Genomic DNA, 17,500 nt, shown 5'->3' with positions numbered 1-17,500 from the left:
GACTATTTTATTAACCAGAGGAAGAGACTTGAAAGACCATGGGGGTTCTTGGTACATCGAGAGCCCTCCTGAGACTATTTCGCTCTAAGAAAGGGAGACGTCACGGAGTCCAAGAAGTGGAAGGCCCAAGGTCTCGGAGTCCTTCGCCCGAAGTCCAAGAACTGGAAGGTGTTTGATCTGAGGTCTTAGGGTCTCCCTTTTCATCGTCGGCTCTTCTTAAATCAAACGATATCAAACGGGGAAAAGAGATTTTGGCTTTTTCTTCTCCATGGCCGCTTCGATCACTTCGGTTGACGTTTATCGTTCACGCCGGAGGGTTTGCAAGGAAATTGCTTTTGGAAATCTTCCCATTGTTATACGAGGATCCAAGAGGTAGGTCGCAGCATATAATGTTGTGGCTTATGGCGTAACTTCAAACGTTGTAATTTAGAACGTCGTAATTTTAAACGTTGTAACTTTAAACGTTGGAACTTAAAACCACGAAACTTCAAACGTTAAAACTTCAAAAGTTGAGTCTTTAAGAGTTTTAACTCAAAACGTTGGAACTCAAAACGTTATAATCGTATTGTAACTTCAAATTTCGTAACTTAAAACGTCACATCTTCCAACGTTGGAACTTGCGTTGTTCACTTAAAACGTTCTAACCTAGCTTGATCACATTATAACCTCATTACAACATAATTCACTTATGCATATTCAGCAGGACTGCGAGGAAGGACTCATGATGTAAAAATTAGTCTGACGTCAACAACAACATCAATTTTGGGACAAGAATAGCTTCTTGGATTCGTAAGTCTTAGTGGCTGGAAGTTACAACCCATTGGTGACAAATTGGTTGTAAGTCTTCCCCGGATCCAGTCCTGGAAGACCCTGGAAGAGATTGATTCTTCAATCTCTCCTAAGGGTCCTCCTGGGTCCAATAATATAATATTATTGTCCTCCTCTTCTTGTTTGGGTCCCGACTTTGGGTTTGGGAGCCACTCGAAGAGTCTTCAGAAAAATATAATAAACAAAGGAAGGGGTAGGTCGTCGGTCCTGCATTGTACCCTCAAAACTAAATATCTCAACTTTGGCTTTTGATTAATTTATTTTTCGTTGCCATGTATTTCAGACTGGTCCGGTGGTGTATGTCTTTTGTGGATTTTGTTGTGGCTAAAACCAGACGGTTTTGTTCAGTTGATGGACGAACGCGGAAGTAAAATGAGGTTATCGCTGAATAAGATAGCCTATTGTTAGCCAGAACAGAATATACAAAGAACTTCCCCTTCGTGATATTTTTCTATATAGATATATTTTTCGTTTCTGAGTGTTTTTCTATACAGAAAGTGCATAATAATATAATGTATCTGTTGTATAGGAAATGATAAACAGGTGCACGGCAACAAGAGTTATATTTGCATACATAAAGCCCAAGGCTAGAGCAAGACTTATGAACGCGACTACATGTCAGGTTAGCGCTATTTTATTTTCGCGTTATTTCAAATCCCGCGCTGGAAAAACAATGAGAATTTTAGCAACGTAGGTTTTACCACAACGACGGGTAAACCAGCAAACTCTGAAGACTCGTTTCCTTATGGTAGAGAGATGCCTGAGCACCTTAGTCTGGCAAAGCAGCATGAGACGGTGCAAGGTCCCTAAGGAGACTATGGATGCGGTAGCGTTTGTATTGGTGTCTGTATAAGAAATGGTGATGTGATGAATGTGGTGACAGTGGTTGGGGTCAGAGGACGGGAGTGATGAAAGTTGCAGTAAGGTAAGGTTTACTGGTGGTTGGAGTCGTGATTATTGTGATGAGGGTAACTTGATAATGACTAAGGACCTAGGTATTGTTATGAGTGTAATGAAAATGGCCGTGATGTTAGTGATGCTGTTAGTATTGTTATGAGGGGATAGTGGTGATGGGAATAATCGTGTTGGTGATGAGGATTGGTGGTGATATTGAGGTTGGTGCAAATGGTGTGACTCAGCAGTGAAGAGAACAGCAAGTAAGCAACTTCGCAACAAGAAACACTGTTCCCTTCCCCTCTGCCCTCCTCCTCTTTAGTTTCCCCTCGCCTTCCTCCACAGTCTCTCCAACGCAGGCAAACAAAAACAAGATAGTAAATCCTCATAAGACACTTTTCCAACAAGAAAGGAAGAAATTTACATGTTCTTTCAGAAAAAATAATTTTCCCCTTCTCTCGTCTTTTGTTACAGGGTTGCAGAACCCACCTCCCCGACCCCTCCACCTCCACCCTACCCCTTCCTAGTGTCAAGACAATGTGTGGCGTGGGACGGGGGGGGGGGGAGTAGAAGGGGGGGAGGAGGGGGGAAGAAGAAGGATACCAGACTCGAGATTAAGCGGACGGGGGAAGGGGTCGACGCCCCCCTGGTATTTTTCGTCTCTTAAGTCGGGGGAAAAAATGGAAAGATTTTCATGGATCAGATTGTTGAAATAAGTTGTCTGGAAATGAATTTGACTTAAAAATTTAATTAATAGACGAAGTAACTGATCAGGGCATGGAAAGGAAGAAGAGAGAAACAAGAGCCGAGACTCTAGAGGAAGGAAAGAAAGAGAAAGAGAAAGGCAGGAGATAAAGAGAAAGAGAGAGAGGGGTGGTTGTCATACAGGAAAGAGAGGGGGTGCCATGATGGGCGAATGGGATGGATTTATTTAAGGGGAATTTAAGAGGAGGTAATGAAAAAAGGGGAGATGAAGACATCGGTTTTAGAGAAGAGAAAGAGAAGATTAAAGGGGAGGACTAATAGAAGGGATTGGTTGAAAGAACGAGACCCAGTGGATTCGGGACACGAGGAAGGAGTATGAGAAGAGGGACGATGGGAGAGACAGAGGGGACAAAGGAGGGAGTTATGACAAAGGACGGGCTGGGGACGTCAATTGGTTCAGCGAGGGAGTCTACAAAGGACACGTTTCATGGGAGTAAGGGTCATGGGAGTGCCAGAGAGAGAGAGAGGGAGAGAGTTAGAGAGAGAGAGGGAGTGAGAGGGAGAGGGAGATTAGAGCCAAAGTGTAGGTCCGATGAACGTATTGTCTGGAGTGCCTGAGACTGGTGGTGAAGGAAGGTTCTCCTCTCCTGTGTGATGTCTGCCACGAACTCCGGCTAGCGGAAGACATACGCACGGGTAGTTCCTTCCATGTTTCCCACCGCGTGTATGTGCCTGTGTGTGTGTGTGCGTGCGTGTGTGTGTGTGTGTGTGTGTGTGTGTGTGTGTGTGTAAGTGTGAGGTGTGTGTGTTTGTGTCCGCGCGCTCGTGTGTGTGCGTGCGGGTGTGTGTCTGTCTAATATGTAATAATTACGATGCATTGGAATGTTTTAGATATTACTGTATTCACAATATATTGGTTTAAGGTATTTAATATCATAAAGATTTTCATGATTCTCCCTGTGGTAGAGTCGTAAAGCATTCCTTCAGGACTGGGGAATTCGTTCCAGAAATGCAATAATAATGACGACAATAATTATCATTATTGTTATCATTGTTGTTATTGGTTATTGTTGTTATTATTGAGGGTACTTGTCGCTCTTCTTTTTTGGTATAATCATTATCATTACTTTTATTGATGTTGTTTTATAGATGTTTTTGTCGGTTTTGTTGTAGCCATATTAATAATAATGTACTCGTAACTTCATTTTCGATTTGTTTCTCCGAAGTTCCTCTCTCAATAAATAATTTCCTGAAAAAAAATCAGGCCAGCCCTCCATGTTGCTTCTATTGTGTGTGTGTGTGTGTGTGTGTGTGTGTGTGTGTGTGTGTGTGTGTGTGTGTGTGTGTGTGTGTGTGTGTGTTTATGTATATATATATGTACAGTCACGAACAAAATTTTTGGCCCACGCTACAGTTCTTACAGCGTCAATTTTATTTTTGTTGAATACGAAATATATTTCCATATATAGTATTCAGCTTACAGTTAGATATATTTTTTTCAAATATATAAAAAACTGTCAGGCAAAGAACTTGAAATTTGTATCGTGGAAAAATCTGGGTAAGTAAAAATTTTTGCTTGTGACTGCATATGTTCGTGTATGTGTACATGTACATGTTATGTACAACATGGTGGGGGGGAGTGTACACACGCTCAGAGGCACCGTGCCAACTCGGAACCCAGACAGCGACGTCGGCGCGCCGGCCGGGCATCTTTAAGGTGGAGAACCTTCCGTGTGTTGCCGCCCAATTCGTACGCTCACGCCCGCGCACACGCCCGCGCACACGCCCGGGTCCCAGTATCCCCCGCCCCCCTTTCTTTTTTATTTTATTTTTTATTATTTTTTTTCCATGTTAAACTTCCGTGAGCACTAATCTTTTGTACGTCACTTTCATTCGTGTTTCTTTTTTTTCTGTTTTGGTGTAATTTTCCCTAAGAATTTTTTATGGTCGTTCTGAGCAGTTCATAGGGGTTGTCTCCGAGACCGTGATGGCGCCCGAAGCATGGCCAAGACCTGTGTCATATGTTGGTATGTATCACTAGACACCCATTGGCCATATCAGCATAGGACAATTTCGGAGGCCCTGGCACCACCCCTAAGAAGAATCGTTTGGCGTTAGCCATAATAAAATATCTAAAATTTGTCATCTTGTCGGAAGGGGTTGATCGAGGTGATCTTAACCTCGTTGGCCCTCGTCTTCATCTGTAAAGTGAGTTAACTTAGAGAACGGAGTTAACTGAGACGCTTTAATCCTTTCTGCGTGATGTTGCCAGGCATGAGCCAAAAGAAAATCTTCGGAATACGTCATTGCGTTGAAGGAATTGGGTTTAATCTTACAAATATTTTGCTTATTTTACCCATGGTTACTAACCTTGTAGAATCAACATGTTCACGTATTATTCATGTACACAACTATGTAGCCCTGTGTGTGTGTGTGTGTGCGCGCGCATATGCACTTACGTGAAAACGTTTCATAAAGGGAATGCAGAAGTGCGTCCAAATACATGCAATAGACAAAGAGATATTTCGGTGTCATTATGTTGCATATTGAAATATTACTCGTCCTTCCACAAAGAGCGGAGTTGGACAAAAGATGGCTGTTGATGATTATAATAATTGTGACCTTCCGTGTTCATTTCAATGTTTGCACTCTTGAGTATGTGTAGAAATGGGCTTTAGTGTGTCGTGCGTGTATATATGAAACAACGTTATACGTACAGGGCAATGTCAGTATGTTTGCGTCAACATTTCTTGGTGGGTCTGCATAACAACATTAGCGTGTGTACTTAAATGTTAGTGCATGTATAGTCAGTGTTTGCAAGTCTGTGTTAGTGCATACACTTAAACGTCAGTGAGTACTCTTGGATACAAAAGTAATTGGAAGACTTGGATAGAAATATTACTTTATTTCTTTGTACAGTAAATGTGAGTGATTAATAAGCTAGTCAATTAGATCGTACATACGTATATACATATACATATATACATGGAAGACTTGGATAGAATTATTACTTTATTTCTTTGTAATTACAGTAAAAGTGAGTGATTAGTAAGCTAGTCAGTTAGATCATAGTATAGTGAAATGTATTCAATTTGTATATTAAATATGAAATAGATCTGTAGTAATCTTCCTTATTTTGTTTGCTGTAGCAACACTTAAGTCTTGCAACACCCGTGAGAAGGTGCTGTCATCGAAGTTTTTCAAAGAAAATTTCATATTACTGTTCCTCAAATTAAATTTGAATTAAACAGATATTGATTTGGTCTACAAGTATTGTCATTTTTTCTGCGTAGTTACCTTTAAGTTGCTACTCTGCATCCAAAAGTTTGCCTGCTTTGCGTAACATTTCATATAATGGTGCTTATGGCCTCGAGGAAGATTCACGTAGAGAATGTTCCATCGATTAGGCATCTCTTAACTTTGGAAATATCCAATATTCAAAGCACAAATATACTGGAGAAGTGTTTCTAGGATCTGTTATTTTCTAAGTTTTCCCTCCGAATACTTGCGTATATATGACACACAGGAAACCCACAGTCGGAGAAAAAAAAACTTCGAATGAAAGAAGATTCTACATTTCGGCTATCAACTGTGTGTAATTTACAAATGTGCTACTACATTTCTGTTTAGAAATTGTATATATATATATATATATATATATATATATATATATATATATATATATACATATACATGAGTGGAAGAGTGGTGAGATAAACACAGGGAACCGTTAGGGATTTATTCTGACGTTTCTTCCTTACCAGGACTTTTTCAGACTACAAACACCTTCACACAATTTACACCCTATATACCCACCGAAGCTCTCCTTGTTCCGCCATGATGGACCTGACCTCTCGTCCTCTGCTCTGCCTCGCGAAGTATCAGACAGCCCGCCGTTTTTGTTAGCTTAATAAACCCATCGCTGTGGTTGTTGTTTGGATGGGAAGCGATGTAAGCTGCTTCAGTTATTATTATTCTTCTCTTAGAAAGTCCTTTCTGCAGCACCTCTATTTTGTCCCACTCTGGTAAGTGGCCATGAGTATCTACATGAACCACTTGCGAGTTTGATACTCGGTGTACCTTGACGTCATTCCTGTGCTCAATGTCCGCTTTTTAATACCTCTCCTGGTTTCGCCGTAGTAACTCATAGGACAGTTTCCACACGGTATCTTGTAGACGATACTATTTTCTTCTCCGTTGGCCATGACTTTGTTCCGATTCTTAATAATGTCTCCTATTTTTGTTCCGTGCTGATCGCAATCTTGACACCGGCTCTAGTGAGCAACTGTCCCAATCCGCCTGCGTGGCTCGAGTTTGGCACGGGAAAATACCCCCTGCTATCATTTTCACTCAAGTCTCCTCTGTTCCTTATGCTTCTTTCTGCTATCTTTAAAGCCTTTTCTTTAAGTCGGTGCAACAACCCTTCCGGATAACAGTTTGGTGAAAACTTTGTCAAGAACCAGAACAAAGTCGTGGCCAACGGAGAAGAAAATAGTATTGTCTACAAGATACCGTGTGGGAACTGTCCTATGAGTTACTACGGCGAAACCAGGAGAGGTATTAAAAAGCGGACAGTTGAGCACAGGAATGACGTCAAGGCACACCGAGTATCAAACTCGCAAGTGGTTCATGTAGATATTCATAGCCATTTACCAGACTGGGACAAAATAGAGGTGCTGCAGAAAGGACTTCCTAAGAGAAGAAGAAAAATAACTGAAGCAGCTTACATCGCTTCCCATCCAAACAACAACCACCGCGATGGGTTTATTAAGCTAACAAAAACGGCGAGCTGTTTGATACTTCGCGAGGCAGAGCGGAGGAGGACGAGAGGTCAGGTCGATCATGGCGGAACGCGGAGAGCTTCGGCGGGTATATAGGGTGTGAATTGTTTGAAGGTGTATGTACTCTGAAGAAGTCCTGGTAAGGACGAAACGTCAGAATAAATCCCTAACGGTTCCCTGTGTTTATCTCACCACCCTTCCACTCATCTGTCTTACATACTTCAATATATATATATATATATATGATGAAAAGTGAAAACCATCTGTAACTGCATTACCGTACCAGCAGAACTGGACCTTAAGGTTGCACACCGGTATATATATATATTTTTTTTTTCCAAAGGAAAACTTTTCCCCACGCCAAAAACCAGCTTAGTGGAGACTCCTTGACTCGTCTGCAACAGTGCGACACACTCCCAATAGTCTCCAGGTTAATGCCAAACAATTTTATGTACCTGAAGGGTTGGTTTGACTTGGACCATAATGGAGTTTCGATCTCCTGAGCTCAACTTTGGTCCAAAGCTGACTACCCCTCAGCCGGCTGAGATTGTCCAATGCTGACACTGAATAAGAACCCAAAGATCGTCACAGTAATGAATGGTTAATGCTCCATGCAGTTTTCTGATTTCGTTAAACAAGTTAATCTTCAAAACTTCTAATCTTCAAAATGTCTTGTTTATATGCCAAATTTACTGTAAAAGTTTCTCAGTCATCTGAAAGTAATTTTCTAACTTCTTATATTCTCCTTCAAGTTAGCGATGTCAACGGACTATGAGAGCGTGAAACAGTGGAATTACGATTAAGTTGAAGACATTTTTGTTTATATAAAGAGTAGGAAACATATCAAATGACGCTTAAAAAAACAATGTATGTCCATTTCTTCACCGCCTGATATAGAATGTTGTTTCCTCCTACGATAAAGTAATTCTAGCTCTATTCAGGTTCGATGTGTGTAATTCTTGCTTTCCAAGCAGGTATATTTGGGTTTTCAAATTTGTGTGTTTGTATTTGTTAAGGCTTTTATGTGATTTATTTTTCCTGTGTTTGATTTTGTGTTATCTTCCGCAGGGGTCCCGGTTCACGACAACGACCACCTCGACATCTTGGGACGTTGAGTGTCTGCCCACCGCCACGATGCCTTTCACATCTCCGTCAGTAGTTGCCTTCTGCGCTCCCGAGTCTTCTTACCCCCAACAGCCACAATGGTGTTCCTGTGCGGTCAACTCGACCTTGTAGTCGTCGAGGCCGAGCACCTCACAAATTTGGACAGCAATATCCTTAACCCGGATGACAAGAGTGATCCGTACTGTGTCGTTGACTTACACACCGGTGGTTCATTTGTGCGCATAGGCAAGACTTATACCATAAACGATAATCTGAATCCTAAGTGGTACTACAAAGTTTCCCATGAGATTAACCAAGAAGTCGATGGTATTAGGTTCACAGTGAAAGACAAAGACCTCGTTTCGTCTGAGACTATAGGCACCTGCTATTTACCAGTGCAAGCCTTCGACGAAGGGTACGACTTGCTCCCAACCTTACCGCTCGAGAATCACAAAGGGAGATTTGCGGGCACCCTAACCCTCAGCGTCAGGTTCCATAAACGTGAATCCTCGACAGTGACCATCCAGGAACGTGCCTGGACGAAGGCAGGAGAACTCAAAAGCCGTGTGTCAAGAACTCTACCCAAGTTCAAGTACTCAGGAGACTCTAGCGACTCCAAAAGCTCTCTTGGCGAAATGGCTTACCTTCACGGCGTGATCGAGATCGCGGTGGAACGGGCCAAGGAGTTGCCCAACCTCGACTCCTCCATCTTGAGTCTGAACAAAAAAGATGTGTCCGACCCCTACTGCGTCGTCACTCTCGAGGACACCGAGGGCGAGCCATGGAAAGTCGCGACTACGAGCGTCATCGACAATAACCTCAACCCGTTCTGGGACGAGACCTTCCGCGTGGATGTATGCCACGAAGTGAGCAGCATCACTTTCATGGTTCGAGACAAGGACTTCCTCTCCTCCGAGATGATCGGTTCGCGCACCTTCCCCGCCGACGTTCTCCTCGGAGGCAACGGGATATCAGGAACCTTCGACCTGTACAGGGACAGCAAGGGCAAGAAAGCGGGACAGATTACAATCGACGTCAAGTTCTACACAAAGCATCTCATTTCGCTGTCCCCTGAGGTGCCTGAGTGCCTCTTCCCCCTCCGAGAGAACAACCGGGTGTCTCTCTACCAGGACGCCCACTGCCCTACTCTCCCCGTGCCCGCTCTAGCCCCGGACGGCTCCCAGTACTACCCGCAGTCCTTATGGCGGGACATCTACCACACCATCACTGGGGCCAAGAAGTTCATCTACATCGTAGGCTGGAGCGTCAGCACCAAGATCGCTCTGCTCAGAAACGACGGTGAGGACTCGAGGCCCCTGGGAGAGCTTCTGAGGCAGAAGTCCTTCGAGGGCGTTCGCGTCCTACTGCTTCTCTGGGATGAGTTGACCTCGAACGACTTGAAGAAGCACGGCACGATGAGCACCGAGGACGAGGAGACTATGAACTTTTTCAAGGGGACGCCTGTGACAGTGATTCTGGCACCACGTAACCGGCACAGCAAGGACATGTTCTCCACGAAGATGCACTTCACGATGCTCTGTTACACCCACCACCAGAAGTGCGTCATTGCAGACGAACCCATCGAGGAGTTCCCCAACAAACGGAAGGTGGTGGCCTACGTTGGCGGCCTGGACCTGACGGGGGGTCGTTACGACAACCCCAACCATGACCTCTTTAGGACACTGACGAAGGAGCACCTCAATGACTTCCGAAACCGAATGTTGCCGGGTATCACGAGTGCCATTGGACCTCGCGAGCCGTGGCACGACATCCACAGTAGAGTAGAGGGTCCCGCCGCTCTCGATGTCTACAAGAACTTCGAGGAGCGCTGGAAGAAACAGGCCACGGACAACATACCGTCTCTCCTATACCTGCCGCACGTGGAGGACCTCCTCCTGGACTACGGTGTCGCGACACCAGATCGATGGAGCGTCCAGATGTTCCGATCGATTAATACGGACTCCGCCGTCTTCGATCAGCAGTGCGGAAAGCACCTCAAGCAAAAGAAGGGACGTGCCTTCGACAACAGTCTCCATAGGGCCTACATTCATCAGATCCGCCGCGCTCAGCACTTTATCTACATTGAGAACCAGTACTTCATGGGTAGCAGCCACATGTGGAAGGACTGCCGGGATGCCAAAGCAGGCAACCTGATCCCACTGGAGATTGCAGCCAAGATCTGTGAGAAAATCCACAGTGGCGAGCGGTTTTCTGCCTATATTGTTATCCCCATGTTCCCGGAGGGCAAACCCAGCGATAAGGTAACACAGGAGATCCTCCACTGGCAGCACCGAACAATGGAGATGATGTATGCTCGAATAGCCAAAGCCCTAGAGGATGTGGGTAGTAGTGCTCACCCACTTGAGTACCTCATGTTCTTCTGCCTGGGCCGGAGGGAGACCGAAGACATGGTACCTCAGGAGCTGCTTTTGCCCAAACCGGACGACCAGTACGCCGTGAACGCTCGTAACAACCGCCGCCTCATGATCTACGTCCACTCCAAGATGGCCATTTTCGACGACGAATACATCATTATCGGGTCGGCCAACATCAACGACAGATCCATGAGCGGTAACCGCGACACAGAGATCGCGGTCGGCTGCTTCCAGCCTTACTTCATGGTGGGCAACAGCGAGGCGCTCCCCTTGGGCACGGTGGCCATGTTCCGGAGGTCTTTGTGGGCCGAGCACTTGGCGCACCTTTCCCCGGCCTTCCATGATCCATCATCCATTGAGTGTATGCAGGAAGTCCGTGCTCTGGCTGAGGAAGCCTGGTTGGCGTTCATGGCTGATGAACACTGCCGGACACCTCGGCATCTGCTCATGTATCCCGTTGTCGTCCACAGCGACGGCACCGTGCATGCCCGGGCCGACTGCCCCAACTTCCCTGACACCAACGCCAGTATTGTCGGGGCGCGGTCCAAGGTGTTCCCTCGAAGTCTGACTACGTAGTCGTTTCTTCGGTAGCTGGCTTAGCTCGTCCGACCGACTGACCGACCGACGTAACTCTCACCGATCTACCGACTGATCAACATCCCTCGTCATTAGAAAGAACTAAAAAAAAAAAAAAGAGAATTCTTGAGTCGTAAAATGGACAGCCCAGTCCCTGTCCTTCATAGAGGAAAATATTTAGATTACATCTCACTTCATAACATAATTTCATTGGAAAGAATTAAGAAGAAAAGTGATACGGGCACTTCAAGACTCGAAATAACCCAGCCCTCGTTCTTCGTAGCCGAAAATCTTCGAACTACATTTCACCTCATAATAGCTTCACATCGGCACCAGATTCATATTCATCCAATGGTCCCGACTCCCCTTTGACTGCTATATATATATATACAAAATGCTGCTCCAGCAAAGCCCAAGAAAAGAAGCCACAAGATTAATTAATTTCCGATTATCAAGAAACTGAATAGATCTGTTGCTTCTTGGAAGAGCACCACGACCCTCAAGTTCCCTAAGCGTTCTTCTTGTCACTTGACAACGTGCCGGTCTTGAATATATGAGTCAAGGAAAAGGAAAGGACACGTGATGTGTTTATTGTTGTGAGCCGGGTTCTCAGTTGCTCAGGGTCGTTCGAACATCGGGAGCAACCCAGGGTGGCCATTCATCCTCAGTCAGAGATACCAACCGGTCTTGTAAGCGTGTGAGCGACATTCCACCATCATGGGACGTCGCTTTGAGTCGGCAGATTTCTGACAGAAGGGATGATCATCTCTGTGCAGTCGAAGGGTCTTCGAAAAACCTGGGTGACTTGGGAACCGGCCTTGCGTATGCCCAGCAGAAACCTTCACATCTGGGTAGTGAATATTCAGGAAAATCGGTGCACACACACTTCATATTTCAGGTGATGTATTACCACATGATACAGACTTACGACGATGCTGATTAGTAAAGTGCCAATGTAAGACAATTGCATTTTAATGGAAAACAAACTTAAGAATGTTCTGAGGAATATTCATATATTTTTTAATCATCTGATTAAGGCGTAAGGGAGAGGTAAAGAAAAAAAATATCTGCGGGTATTTTAGTGAAAATGGGAGGATTTTTTTTGGGACATTCCCGATCTGGAAAGACGAAAGAAAATTGTAAAGTCAAATTTTTAGCTCAAAGGACATTTGCACAATAATTCGGGCATAATGATTAGCGTAATGCATTTTTCAGTCGTCAGAGAAATCCACTTTAGTTTTGATTTGTTGGTTTTTGGCTAGTTGATAGATTAAGTATTGCAGCTGTAGCAGGGAGAGGGACCCGTCCCCTTAGCAGCTCGGTCCTCAGCTGTATCCCCAATGTGACACGATCAAATAGATGTTGGTGGGTGTATTAATTTACCTTCAACAACTCCAAAGTGATCTACTTTACTGATTTTTTAAAGACTAACGCCAGCAGATTTCTTTAGAAAGTATCTGCTTAAGTATCATGATGTAAGTATTTTACCGACTTTTTGGTGACATCCCTTCGGCCCAGAGTCACACAGCATTTCTCTTGTGTTTGGAGATTCATCTCCACCCAGAAAAGAATACTGGTGTGTTTTTTTAACATCTATTTTCCCACCGTTAAGCTACCCTCCTTAAATCTCGCCACTGGCTTGCCGTCAACGAAATCATTCCCCCCCCCCCCTTCAGACCGGGGCATCTTCTTTGTTGAACGAAGTCGTTTGGCGCTAGCCTGGGCAAAATCTTTAAAGTGTGCCTTTGTGTTGTTCTTCAGAATTGGAAGAAGGGTCTGTGTTGGCTGGCTCAGACCTTGTGATTGCTCATATTGTACCAAGACAGGAGTGATCAGTTGCAGTTCCACAGTTGTTAGTTGTCCGCTGTCATATTTCAGCCTCGGAAAGAAACAGGAGTCCTTTGCTTCATGCTGGCTACTCCTCTTCTTCCTCCTCTTCCTTTCTCTTCTTCTTCCTCCTCTTCCTTTCTCCTCTTCTTCCTCCTCTTCCTTTCTCTTCTTCTTCCTCCTCTTCCTTTCTCTTCTTCCTTCTCTTCCTTTTCCTCTTCCTCTTTCCTCTCTCCTACAATCATCCTTTTACTCCTCTTCCTCCTCCTCTTCCTTGTTCTTCTTCCTTCTCTTCCTTTTCCTCTTTCCTCTCTCCTAAAATCATCCTTTTACTTCTCTTCCTCCTCCTCCTTTTCCTCCTTCATTCCTTTTCAGTCACTTTCCTCATTTTCCTCGTTCCCCCCATCATCCTTCTTCTTTCTCCTCCTCTTCATTCTCCTCCTTTTCCTCCATCTTGGTCTTCGTCCTTCTCATCTTATTCCTCTTCCTGCTCTTCCTCCCCTCCTCCTTCCTCCTCTTCCTCCTTTTCCTCTTCTTCCACTTTCTCCCCTGTCTCGTCCTCCATCTCCTCATCTTCTTCCTCCTCCTCTTCCTTTTCTTCCTCCTCCTCTTCCTCCTTTCGTGAAATGTAAATATTCTCTAATTTGAATTCAGAGGGAAACTAGTTCAACCCAACAACCTCTCAAGAATGCTAAGCGTGAAGGGACCTGGCTGTGATGGCTGACAGTGCACACGCAAATACGAGCAAATACACACACACACAAACACAACGCACGTACGCACGCACGCACACATAATAAGTGAATAAGGATGTTGTTGACCGTAAGTGCACTCAGGCTCGCACGTACACGCGGTAGGGGTTCTGACACAGACACATCGACGTGCGCAAACGGGCTAAGGCTCTCTCTCTCTCTCTCTCTGTCTCTCTCTCTCTCTATATATATATATATATATATATATATATATATATATATATATATATAACATACACGAGAAAATACAGAACGCACGCACACACACATAATAATAAGGGACTAAGGATGTATGTGTATATATATATAATATATATATATATATATATATATATATATATATATATATATATATACACACATACATCTGTGTGCGTATGTGTTTTGTTACAAAAACGCAGACATGCTAATAATAGAATAATTGCTTTTGTAGAACAGATACTTTTTTCACGCGGAAGTTGATGGCAGTTGTTTCGCAATCCTTTTTCGGGTCAAAGCACAAAAAAAAAGGTCTGTTCTGTTCCAGAATTATCTGTTGACACAGATTTGCAATGGGACCGACATAATAACGAGATCAGGCCCACGTTGACATAATTATCTCGGACCTGATCTGTTTTTTCTCTGACGTGTCTGCCTAATCCAGTGACACACGGACAGAACACCACTCGAACTTTTAACCAGTCATTTGTTGACCTGGTCTCACCTACTTCAACTACCCCCCCCTTCCACTACCACCACCTGCTGTCAGTGTTGCTCTTGTTGTACCTACCTGCGCATACGTTCAGAGAGAGGGTAAAATTCCCGGTCACTATCGAAGTATAGTCACTATTGTCACGATCAGTAGTTTCCGATCCTTTTCTGGCCAGGACATCTCGCCACGAAATCTCTTCTTTACGAAGAGACATTTTCCGGTTGAACAATGACAGCGAACTGCTTTCGACAGTTGTATTCATTGACGTTATTGACGGAAGACTCTTCGACGACGACACTGACGTCATCGTTAACGACCACGACATTGAAAGCGAACTGAACTGTTAGTATTTGGATCTTCGTCTTGTAGTATATGGGCTGCGGTACAAAGGGATAGATGTCCCGAACAAGGAAGAACGTAGGGTACCCGACTGTTATGCATCCGATACCACGCGATTTCTCCCTTCGTGTTCATCATTTCAACGACTTTCAAATCTTAAAACCAATTGTATACCCAAGTGTTGTGCTGCTTTGAGTTTTCTTGACAAACAGTAGCGGTCACATGGTCAACCAATATGTTCCCAACATTTTATTGATTTGATTACAGCTTTCTCTGGTTTAATTTTAAGTATGTTTTGTACTCAGTGATTAAGAGTATTTTAGTTTTTTAGTTTCATTGATTTTTTGTTCGGAGTATTTTTAGAACTTAGGTATTGTAGTGTCGGGGTTATTGATTTTGGTTTGTTATTAAATTTAATCTTTAGTTTTAAGAAGAGTTGTGATGTGTGGGCACCTTAATCTAACTTTTTTTTTTCGACTGAATTTTGGAATTTGTTGGCGCTGAAATATTATTTTTGTGGATATGAACAGATTTTGATTAAAATAAAAACATAAATTTTTTTGATTGATTTCTTCAATAACCCTTACTCTTTTCTACCTTTTGTAAGTTTTATTTGATTTTGCTTACTTTTTTTTACGATAATGTTAATAGAAAAAAATTGACCACTCCTTTCTGAAGGATACCCGTTTGGGTAAAAAACAATCTGATATTAACACAACGTTTTTAATGAAATATACAATTCAGATGATATAGCAAAGTTAATCCGTAGAACACATACGTATATATACATACATAACACCAAGAGACTCGGTTTGTTTATTACTGACGACTTAAATTTTGTCTACGTCTTGCTTATCAAATAATTAGCATGCAAGGTGTTTAGAAACATGTTTCCTCGAATGCACACACACATATATACAGTATATGTATATATATATATATATATATATACATCGTATATGCTAAGAGTCTGATATAAAGAAGTATGTCATAATATTGTACAAAAAAAAAAAAAAAAAAGACACCGCCACATGATCTTCGTGTCCATTGGGTCACTCTTCTGCTACAGCTGCACTTCTTCCTTATCCTTCTCCTCCACCTCCTCTTCGTACGCCATGAGATGTTATTGTTCATCAAGAAAAGCTAACCATTTATTCTTCGAACCTATCCGACTGCTGCATGCTGAAAGCCACTTTGGTGCCGCCTTCGTATCGTCGGTGAAAAGAGGACTGGAAGAAAGAAAACAGAGTAATTTAGCATTAAAAAGCTCGGCTGTTAGGAGACTCAAGACCTTAAACCATGATGCATTGGTATGATGACGCAAATGTCTTGTTTGTGTTTATGCTCAGTGTGTCGTATTACATGGCCTTTTCCGTGTTGTTGCTATGCTGTGATAGAGACACCGAGTCTTCGGTCAACATTGTAACTTGTAGTCTCCTCGGGTCAACTGGCCTCCTCTTCTTCCTCCTCTTCTTCCTCTTCCTCCCTCCCCTCCCCGCTTTCAATGACATGTCCCTTCTCCCTTCCCCTCCCACCATATTCATTTTAGTAGTTATGTCCTTGTCTTAATGAGATAAGGGACTGTAGTTGTAACCTCGTCTTATTCCAACAGTCCTGCCCAGCAAGTACCAAAGTCAACAGCTGACCAAGTAGTAGTATAGTCACCCCTCAAAAAACGCCAAACGTTTTCTCTTATTTTCTTAGCCTAGGTCTTCAGGTCTGACAGTTTCCGCTTGGAATAGTTCTGTGAAGTGCTTCATATGTATATTATAAACTATTTTTTACGATAGTATACATGGTTACACTTTATCATAGTTCGGGACGTTGTTGATAGTCACCGATGGATGCCTAGTCCGAGATGACGGTGTACGACGCTCTGACGCATGCGCGGCACGGAACTTCGTGACGTCACACGTCATTTTTTAAAAAAGGTGAATGGACCAAAAATTAGGCATGCGGCCAATTGAAAGGAAGAGTTCTGTTTGTCCGGATGTGGCCCCCTCCCCCTCTCCACCCGACCCCTTCCCGACTTCCAAGCGACAACGCCCTGGGTAGTCTGTAGTTTTTAATAAGAGAATATAACATTTTTATACATTTAACCTAGGCGGTTCATTTAGTGTTGATAAGTACGTAGAAGATTTCTAAGGTATTTAACCCCCTTTCTTGTAACTCAGTCCAGTTAAGTTAATAGATCACACGTAACCCCCACCCCCCTTCTGGAGGACATCGTCAAAATGCTCGACAAGTGCGAGACACTGTTCCGAACCTTGTTCCGGTGACCTGCTCTTGTTACTACAACGAGTGAGCCCACAACAAAGAGTAAGCCTGGCCTTCATCTTGGAGAGCTTCCGTGTCCCTTCGTTATCGACGGAGTGCCACGGAGATGAATGAAATAGCCTTGGGGGCAGCCAGATGTGTCACCCGGTACGAAAGGGGAGATCGGGGGGATCCTGTTCTGAAGGAAGTTAAACTTGTTAAGCCTGTGAACGGGGGGGTTGCTTAGTTAAACGAGAAGATTATAACCTCGGCTGAGCAGTGGGCCAACCGTGTTCGTAGAGGGAGGGGGTGTTGCTGTTAGCAGTTCCTGCAGAAGCTTCTGGTAAACGCCCAATTGTTCTCTGGGCGATC

The 17,500-nt window shown here is 43.7% G+C and overlaps 1 pseudogene; it reads left to right on the top strand.

Moving 5' to 3' along the window:
• LOC143038065 (uncharacterized) overlaps positions 1-15,431 on the top strand; it is a 725,317-nt pseudogene extending 709,886 nt beyond the window's left edge.
• Positions 15,432-17,500: the final 2,069 nt, after the last annotated feature.

Source organism: Oratosquilla oratoria, chromosome 23 (genome assembly GCF_046742065.1).
Source record: "Oratosquilla oratoria isolate Oo_2021 chromosome 23, ASM4674206v1, whole genome shotgun sequence".
NCBI classification, from domain to species: Eukaryota; Metazoa; Arthropoda; class Malacostraca; order Stomatopoda; family Squillidae; genus Oratosquilla; species Oratosquilla oratoria.
This window is presented reverse-complemented; position numbering and strand designations above follow the sequence as displayed.